The sequence below is a fragment of the Misgurnus anguillicaudatus genome, chromosome 7, assembly GCF_027580225.2.
Source record: "Misgurnus anguillicaudatus chromosome 7, ASM2758022v2, whole genome shotgun sequence".
Lineage (NCBI taxonomy): Eukaryota > Metazoa > Chordata > Actinopteri > Cypriniformes > Cobitidae > Misgurnus > Misgurnus anguillicaudatus.
The window spans coordinates 37,498,547-37,508,907 of NC_073343.2; the positions used below are offsets into that span (position 1 = coordinate 37,498,547).

The 10,361-nt window shown below is 36.6% G+C and overlaps 1 long non-coding RNA gene across 2 annotated transcripts; it reads right to left on the reverse strand.

Moving 5' to 3' along the window:
• Positions 1-1,359: 1,359 nt before the first annotated feature.
• LOC141365392 (uncharacterized) lies at positions 1,360-4,232 on the reverse strand. 2 transcript variants are annotated; one of them, XR_012370630.1, is made up of 5 exons: positions 3,535-4,232; positions 3,044-3,127; positions 2,886-2,957; positions 2,646-2,719; positions 1,360-1,563 (listed from the first exon to the last, which is right to left on the reverse strand). It is a non-coding gene; the product is annotated as an uncharacterized lncRNA (long non-coding RNA). The 2 variants fall into 2 exon arrangements; XR_012370629.1 differs by having other exon boundaries at positions 2,646-2,729.
• Positions 4,233-10,361: the final 6,129 nt, after the last annotated feature.

Consider the following 10,361-nt stretch of genomic DNA (forward strand, 5'->3'; position numbering starts at 1 on the left):
GATCTGAACAGAATCTGTCAGAGTTCGGCTTTATATGCGTTCTGTTTGTGAAGTCAAACATTCCATTCACCATGGCAACGAGGTAATTGAATGATGTAATAAACGATGATGTAATAAACGAAGAACTCACAGGCGGATGACGTCAGCTACCCTCTACTGTTATGATATTTATATATCTATATAATCCATCAAAAACCCTTTAATACGCCATATTCTTATATACAATACATGACAAAACAAGATGAGAAGCGTTTATGGATTAATTTATTTGTTATCTTATAGTAAAAATTATTTTGAATTTACTAATATCATCTACAATAAAAAACATATGAGTTTGTGCTGTGTGTAATTATGTATATATAAATACACACACACATTCATGTATGTATTTAAAAAACAGTTACATGTGTATATAATTTTTTATATATTCTAAATTATATATAAATAAAAAACGATGTTTAAATAAAAAAATTCTTAAATGTATATATATATATATATATATATATATATATATATATATATATATATATATATATATATATATATATATATATATATATATATATGTATGTATGTATGTGTGTGTGTGTTTAAATATACATAATATTTTCACACATCAAAAACCCATATATTATGCAAAAAAATACTTTTATTTAGTATGAGGTTAATTTAGATTAATCTATGCCCAGCCCTAGTAAACACTAACGTTAACTGTAATTATTAACACGCCATACTTCACCTGACAAGTTAAATAGTGTAAATAAAGCAATAAAAATCAAATGCAATAGTGTACTTACAAAACATTTGTCTTCAAGAAAACAACATTTTTAATATATACAATAAAGCATCATGAATTGCAACTTTATTATTATCCAAGATTATGCACTCTAAATAGTTATGTAATATTAAAAACACTTTGTTTTTCAAGTAAATACACCTATGTATGTCAGCTATAAGGTGATATCTGTGTATATAAACAATTGTATTTGTTTTGATGACATTTGACTATGTTGCAGGGAGACACTGATAGCTCTTTACTGGACTTATCCATGTTAAAAGCTGACGAGATCTGGTGTCAGAGCAGCTGGCATGAAGCATCACGGGGAAGAGCTAAAGGTGCAGACACAAGGAAAAAGGGACAGGAAGAGCCAAAGGGATGGGACATGCAGCAAGATGAAGACCAGCAAGTAGACGGGGAAGGTCTACAAGGGGAAGACGGGCAGCTTCACCTGTTCTGGATATATATTAAATAAAACTATAACAAAACATTTACGACAATTAATATTAGCATGTGCTGTTTATTACTATCATTTTAATTTGATCTAAAATAGGTGTAATGACAATGAGTGTGCCTAGAAGTAAAAAACAACAATAGTCAGTCATTTTATTATTCTGACAGTTTATAATTCTGGTTTTACATAATATGTCTGCTTTTATCAAGCCAAAACAACATGATACTTGCAGACAAATCAAAGACAGATAGACGGGACAAAGTCCTCGTCAGAAGTGCTGTCATCACTGTCTATTCCTCATGTTGAATCATCTGGGTCTTTGCAATCAATCCTGCAAATGTTATAATAATAATACATATATAATTATAATAGTATTACTGACAATAATAAAAAGCAACATTTTTTTGTAATTCACTGTACACAATATTCCAGTAGGGCCAAGCTCAAATCGTGGCAGTGGCAGCTAGTAGTGGCACTTCTCGTCACAGCCTGAGCTGCCAGTGACTTTCTGAGGCAGCTGACAGTTTTTGTGTCATTTAGGGGTGGCACTTCTGGTTAAAGACCCTGATTGTGTGCGCTTGGTGTCATCATTTGTAGGTATTGGCAATCGTTCTGTGCCCTTGTTGTGTAGTTTGCTGTTAAATTACGCGGCTTGTGGCTGCTGTCATAATGTTTTCATGCTGGCTGTCAGTTGTGTGTAGGTGCGGGCATTTCAAGATGCCTCAGGAACAAGATGCCACCACTTTGGGCGCTTTGAGGCATACGCGCCGACCATTTGTGTAATTCACGTAGCTTGTGGGTGCTGTCATTATTGTGTGTGCTGGCTGACAGTTGTGTGTAGGTCCCGGCATTTCGAGATGCCACGGTTACCCTTGAGATGCCACCACCACTACAAGGGCAGAGCCAATTATGAGTTTGCCTGAGCTATGAATTAATAGAAAAAATAGAATTCTTGCTTCTCATTTTGTTTACCTTATTATTTTAGCTGGTAGACTGAGTAACGTGGCTAAAATATTTCTAATTTATTTAAACAATATTTGAAAACCAGGAAGCTCTTAATTCTTACAAACACTATCATGTCTAAGGGCACAACCTGCATCAGTATTTACAGTCTACCCTCTAAAATAATAAGATAAGATAAACAAAATTCAGGAATTCTATTATTTCTATTCATTCATAGCTCAGGCAAACTCTCAGACAAACAACTATCAGCCAGCATGCGCACATTCATGACAGCACCCACAAGTGTAGTGTCCAGAGAGGTGGCACCTAGTTCCCGAGACATCTCGAAATGCCCGCATCTACATACAACTGACAGCCAGCATGCAAACATTATGACACCACCCATAAACCACATAATTTTACAGACACAAGCAACAAAAGAGTTTTGTAAGATTGTAATACAACACTTACACAGTTCTGAAGATCACTGGCATCTCCATTCACAGTAATGGTGGACTCATCATGGAAGCTCATCTTGGGAAAAACTACACAACACTCCACAGAAAAAAATGTATTGGTTTATAATGGCAGGATGCATAACACTGGCTGTGGTTGATTATGCAACACTGTAATCTGTTGACTGTGATGCTCGCTTTTATGATAAAATAATTACAAAACACATCTTAACATAGTAAAACATCTAAGATTCACCTGATGTGTAAGAGCTGCATCACTTTCTGCAATAGAAACATGTTTATTCCAGGCTCCTGAAAACACTGATCTCTGTAAAGCATATTTTAGCAATTTATTCAATGTTACTCTATGCAACCTTTATATTACTTATATAAATAATATTTGGTAATGCCTACCTGTCTGATAGTGAGTCAATGGACGAAGCTGTGCTAGATAAGGTTTCCAGGTCTTTTGTAAGGAGTTGATGTTGATGGTCCACACTTAAAAAATGATTTTGACATTTGAAATATAACTAGATGTTCACTAAAAGCTACAGTATAACAGCACACGTACAATTTACAATGATTTTTCATATCATATGTACTGACAGTACAATTCGTATTGTTCTGAGGTAAAATGATGATAACGTTAATCTGTAGCTTAGACAATTTGACATGACACTATTGAATGTAGCGTCATGTTATATTGCAATACAATACAGCAAATATTTAATGTTTAAATTGTAAAATTAACTGATTACTGTTTAGTCAGATCAAATGATAGTAAAACGATTAACGTTACCACTTGTTCAACAAATATATACACTCGTGTACATTTAAATAAAGACTAATCTTGTTAATCAGCATGGCATAGGTTTTATGTAAGAATACGAATTAAAACAACTCACCTGTCGAGTAATAAAACACAAGCAAGATCTGCTTCTCTGTCTAGTTCAAAGTTTGTCGAAGCTCTCCATCAATAATCTGCATGATGCGTTGAATTTAGCATGTCACATTCTTAATATCATATTCGTTCCTACTTAAATTATAATTGATGATATTTTGATTTAAGTTACTGCTTGAAATAAGCTAATGGTTTGCTAGATACTTCCCCATTTGTCCAAAACACTAGGTTTGATCGGCAGCTTGCTGTCAGTGCAGCCAGCGATCAACAGCGCACACCATTGTCAAAAGGCTTGTTCGACTTTCATGCGGCGCCGCAAGAACCGACAGCCGGATGACGTCAAAGTACCGCGAGAATGAGTCCAGAAATCATATTTCGTCTCGCTCTCGCGATACTTTGCCGTCATCCGGCTGTCGATTCTTGCGGCGCCGTATGAAGTCGAACAAGACTTAAATGTTGACTTATCAAAATTAAAGAAGGCGGGAGTTTCTGTTCACAGAAGCCGCGAACGACTTCCAGACTATCGAATTACAAAACCGAGCAAGAATTTTAACCAACCAAATGTAAAGAGTCGGGTGTTTTTTAAGACGAACGCGATTTTCAGCCAATCACATTACAGAGCTGAGCAGAATTCCAGCCAATAATATAAAAGAAGGCGGGAGTTTGTGTTAACTTGAGTTACAGGTACGTTTTTTATTTAACTTGTTAATATCATCATGAATGGAAATGTTAAGATGTTCAACGGTAAAATTACCAGAAGATTAGTCATTTGCGCGCTGAAAATATATTGAAATATATTAACTTCCAATCTTGTTATTTACATGGCTGATATTTATGAACAGTTGCTGTACGTGAGGGAGCTGAAGTGACGCGTGCGCGCGCGCGAGAGAGAGCAACGGTTGCTTTACAGACGTGACGTGAGTAAAGCTCGATGTGGTAAGTTATGCTAGATATAATCACTTTTTTCTTGCATTTATCTGTTGATATATTTAGTTTTGTGTTAGAAGGATCAATTTTATTATTATTATTATCATACCGATTCATATTAACGTTTGCCTTTCCATGGGCATTTTTTAATTTAATGTCTATTTCGGGGTTTAAATGTTATTTGTAATATGACTTGCATATGAAGTTAAAACAAATGACAATTAAGATAAACATCAACGGCTGTGTTTTTATTTTAAAGAACTTGTTGATTTTCTCTCTTGAGTGTTTTATTGAATGTAAACAGAGTCTTGTCTCTGTTTTGTTTAGTGTTGATGATGAGAGATGAGATGGATGTGATGTGCTGTAAATCAGTAGGAACTGATCTGTCTATGCTGGATATTGAGGATTTCATCACAGAAATCTCTCAGCTGAAGAAAGAGGTGGCGTTACTGGAGACAAAGCTGATGTTAAGAGATGAAGAACTGATTAGAGAGGTTTGTACATCTTAAACATCCTTTACCTGTTTGACAACATCAAATCATTTATAATCTTACTCTGTGTGTATGTGTGTGTGTGTATGTGTGTGTTTGTATGTGTGTGTGTGTGTGTGTGTGTGTGTGTGTGTGTGTGTGTGTGTGTGCGTGTGTGTGCGTGTGCGTGCGTGTGCGTGCGTGTGTTGTGTTGTAAGGATGTGGATGTGGTTTGTTGTGAATCTTCCACACAGGACTCCGAGCTCAGTCTGACTTTACTCGGTTATACTGAGTCAAAGCACACAGATGCTCATGACACTACAGTGTGTGACAGTAATGAGGGCTTACAGGAGGATCAAACCTCTACAGAGTCTCTGGATTCTGTCTGTAACGCTGGAGAACAGCAGCAGATCCTGCAGACCAAACTCAAGATGTGTTCAGTCAAACTCATCGACTGCAGGAACCTCATGATGGAGATGAGAAGAGAAACCACAGATGAGGAACATAACACTGATGAAGACAATCATGATGACAAGGATTTTATTCCTTCAGGTTTGTCTCTTCTATTGTTTCACAATATTTTTCAGCTTCAGTTCTATTAAAATATGCTGCATGTAAAAAATTGGGTGTGTATTGACACAACATTTGATACTCGTGACGCTAGGGTGACCAGACGTCCTGAAAAATTTGGGACAGTCCCGAAATATAAGCTGCTGTCCTGAATCCCGAATTCTGCTCTAATTGTCCCGAAAATTATACTGAAGCAAAATCTTAATCCCGAATCCTGCTCTAATTTCCCTGAAAATTATACTGATGCAAAATCTTGAGTAGTTATTGTCTGATAAAACATGCGCGAGGAGTTTAAGTCATCCTGCAGCCAGCCCCCGCCGGCTGCTCATTGGCTGCAGCATCTTTGTTTTTTATAGGCTGTAGGCGTACATTAAGATAAGGCATGGGAGTGCTGGCCGCAGTTAAAACCTCCGCTGGCGTCGAGCCTCCACAACCTCGGTAGGCTATAGCTCAAGTGTGAATTTATAGTTGTATTGTTTCTATTAATTTATCTAATTTGTCTATATGCACAAAGACAATATGAGCTTTTTGTTTTATAGAGTAGATTAAGAGAGTGAAAGTTACAGCAGATAGTTGAAAGTGCAGGCAGTAACAGTCAGTCGTGTGAAGGAGTCATATTGGTTGAGGGCGAGTCACTGTGTTAAAAAAAACTATTTCTATAAGTATAGACCCCTTAATCGCCAACGTCACTGTTACGTCATTGCTCTAGCTGGAGGCAAAAAATATGTAGGAACTCATAGCCGGCGCGCTAAAAGTTTGAGTTTTTGACTTTAAAATGTCATCTTGTTGTGTTTTTGGCTGCCGGATTAGAAGGAACAGCACTTTTGGTTCAAAAATAAAGTTTTACCGGATCCCGGCAGACATTTCTTCACAGAAATCAGGAAGACAATTGTGGTTGAATGCAATACGGCGTACAGACTAGACGGAGACGATCATAAATAATGCTCGTGTTTGCAGTGCACACTTCATATCAGGTAAAATAATCTATGCATATGTACTGGTGTGTTGGTTTTATCTAGTACAAATCAGCAAGTTCTGTTTTATAGGTGAAAAGTCGGCAACCGCACTTTGTTTAGCTTAAATGTTAAACAAACATACAGCGATAGATGTGTATGCCATCGTTTGAATAGTCTCTTAAAATAATCCACATTGCTAATCATAGTTACCCCAGCGATAGGTTACATAAGACAATAAGCCTAGACAAAATTGCCCAAACCACCTGAAAGTATTTCATATGTTGTCTAGGAAATATCTAAAACCTGGTTAAAATCGCAAGATTTAATTTACAAAAATACCTGTCACGGTCCCGCAGAATCAGTGAATGTACATATTCGGACACTTCCAAAACTGCTTCTGCATCCATGTTTAATAAATCCCTCCTAAAACGTGCTATCTTAAGCTTGTCAACATTGCCTCTGCGGCTCTTTTTGCCTCCAGCTAAAACCCCGCCCACACAAATATGTCACAATGTTTACCAACTGTAAAAGGGTCTATTATATAAATGTATATGCATGTACTTATATTAATAAAAATATGATTGGTTCAGTAACTTCAGTTTGAAATTCATTGTCTTTTATAAGTACATTAAATAAAGAAAACTATTGGATTATCTAACTATTATTGTATGAAGTATAATACTTCTATAGCCTACGTATTACATACATTTATTTGCTTATTGCATATGTACTTATTAATATGATTGGTTCAGTTTGAAATTCATTATCTTTTATTATTAAATAAATAAAACTATTATTGGATGATCCGCAAACCAAACACCCCCTGTCCCGAATTTCAGTCAATCTCATCTGGTCACCCTACCTGACGCAGTCAGGAACTGAGGGTGTATGGACAGTTTTGTCATAGTGGCACCTTGTGTTTTACGTAGGTATTAACTTTAGCTGTTGTTAAAGGAGTGGTGAATCAAATACTCAATTTTAACTTGATAATTTGTTATACAAGAGGTCATCATACTTAAATGAACATCCTGCAAGTTTCAGAACTGAAAATGTCCGTGCTCTGAAATATAACAGTTTTTGGCACCGAGCCAGTATTACAACCAAGTGTGGAATTCGGAGAAATATGACGTCAAAGTAAAATTGAAGCACCTCCCCGAATCCAAATAAAATGACCACTTTTGTAGCCCCGCCCACAGCTTCTCATGACGCACGTGTGTCTCAACAATCAGTAAACATGTCTTCAAAGATTGCCAAATGTAACCAAAATGACTTTTAAATAAAATTTTTATTTTGACGCGGTGATCTGTTATGATAGAGAAACCATGGAAACGCATTTCGGTTGTGGAAGAACCGTCTATGGCAGTAATTCTCAAAGTGTGGTCCCCCAGTGGTCCGCCAAAAGATGACCTAAACTAGGCAAGTGTTTATACAGTCATCACTTATTTAAGTAGATTTTTAATGCACTTGCGAAACTGTGATATCAAGTCTTGCCTTTCTGTTTTAATAACGTAAAAATGGATCGGTTGGCTAAACCAAAGAGGAGTCAAAATAAAAGATCAAGCGTCAAATGAAAGCAGCTAAAATCCACACATCTATTCGTTTTGTATTTCATGTGTAAAATCCCTGTAATTTCAGTGATTTTGGAAATTAAGGGGAACATTTTTTTTCAGTATTTTATTGTTACCATTGTTACAACTATAGAGTTCATATACCCACCACCTCAGTTTTAAACTATTGGCTCTTTGGAATGACATTAAGTGGAACGTAGGCGTTTACAGTATGTTTAATTGCATTTTTTTCACATGTGCAGTTTGTTGTTCATATTAAGCTGCAACTCATTTCATTTAATTTTTTAAATGAAATAAAATTCATATAATAATTTCTGAACATAGCATTGCATTTGTTTAAAGAATATTTAAACTTAAACTTAGCTTATCCTTCCTATTTTGTTGTTTTTTGGGGGAGTGTTAGAGTGGGATTCTGTTAGGTGGTCCTCAGAAAAAAATTGGAAGATAAAGTGGTCCTTGGGCTGAAAAAGTTTGAGAAGCACTGGTCTATGGGAACAACACAGACGCTGGATAACGGCTCAGAACATAACATTAGGAATGCGTGGATAAAGTTTGTTTTTAAGAAGTTCCAGCTCGCGTGGGGAATGTTTGATTACTTTGTGTACTGCGGATTCATTTGTAAAGAAGCAAGTCGATGCTGGATTTGTAGAGAGACTGTGATTAAAAGCACCACTAATATTGGATCTGACAAAAATGACACAGCAGTATAATACACAGTAAGTACTTTATTTAAGTTACTGCGTTTCACTATTGCTTTGTTAGAAGAGATCGCTTGATATGTCCTGTTGCAACATCCATGTCTAAACACGTATGTTTGACTGTTTTAATTTACTTAAAACATTAAACGATTAATAAAGGTGCAACACTTAACAATACGACTGTAATATAACAATAGAAATATGCTAAGTTAGTGATAAGGAAGGACTTACCACCCGCAATTTAGATTCTGATGCCCGCTTACTGTGTTGTATACGGTAATTTTGGCGAGTTGCGTTTGAAAGGTCAAACACTCAACAAAGCTTTTTTTTATCATATAACTGTGGTATGTAACGTTATATCTAAAGGGCGATTTATAGTCGTGCGTAGGTCCTACGGTGTAGCAGCGACGGCGTAGGTTCCGCGTCGGTTTTCATTTATACTTGTGCGTCGCCGTCCGCGTCGACGTGCAAACACACGCGAAACCGCTGGTTGGCAGTAATCACGCGTGTAACCACAGTAGCAGCAGAAGTCGTCACAGAAGAAGAAGCTAAGCAAGTAAACCCACAAATGAAGAAGAAATAGCAACTTGTTGTGTATAATTTGAGAAGACCAGCAATGATGGAAGTAAATAAACAGCGACTTATGTTTCAGTTTGAGTTAAATCACTCCTCAACTTGGCTCATCTTTGTTTTCACCGTCTCAAACGGAAATACCTATGACGCAGTTTTTTTACCTGACGGGAGGGGTTCTGGTGGACCAATCACAGCGCGTACGGTCCGCGTAGAGCCGACGCGCTGTTACAAATTTTGTGAGGTGCGCGTCAGGCTACGCACGACTATAAATCGCACTTAAGAGCAACCTCACAAGCACAATAGAAATAAACAAAGTTATTGATAAGGATTTATCAGCCGCAGTTTATAATCTGATGCGCGCTTACTGTGTTGTTTACGGTAATTTAGTCACGTCGAGTTTAAAGTTTTGTTTATACTTTACGTATTGTCATTTATGTGTATCATCTTTAGCACCCAGAATCTTTTGTGGGTCAAACATATATGTGTTCGGCTGCTATTTTTACACATTAATGTTTTTTTTAAAAAGTGGGTAATTAATAAAAAGAAATTAAAAGCCACAACGTAATCTTATGTTCAATGTTTGCAGAAAAAAATATGGGGGGAAAAACATGACCGGTAACCTGCAATTTACCAGTAAAGCATGTAGGCTATGTGTAAAAGGGACTATTGTTGCACGGCAGAGACATTTTCACCTGAGGCTGAGATTATTATCTCTATCCCTTTTCACACAGACAGTACAGAAAATACACAGAAAATGCATTGGGGATTTGTCCGGGATAACTTGATTTGATTGATTATTCACACTGCCAATGATTTGCTGGAATCTGTGTTCGCTTCACATAACGTTACCGTAAAGATCCCGTAAAGACACGTGACGTGTTTATAGTCCTGCATTTGGTAGTTTATTTCTCTGCAGTGTCTGAAGTTTACTTTTTATCGGTTATTTATCTCTCCAGAAACCACTCGCATGCATTTTTGTTTATGATAAGACTATAAATGAGCATGTGATGCACACTTCTCACCGATTACTTTATATGAAGAACTCTGTGATCAAAACACATCAGATCTC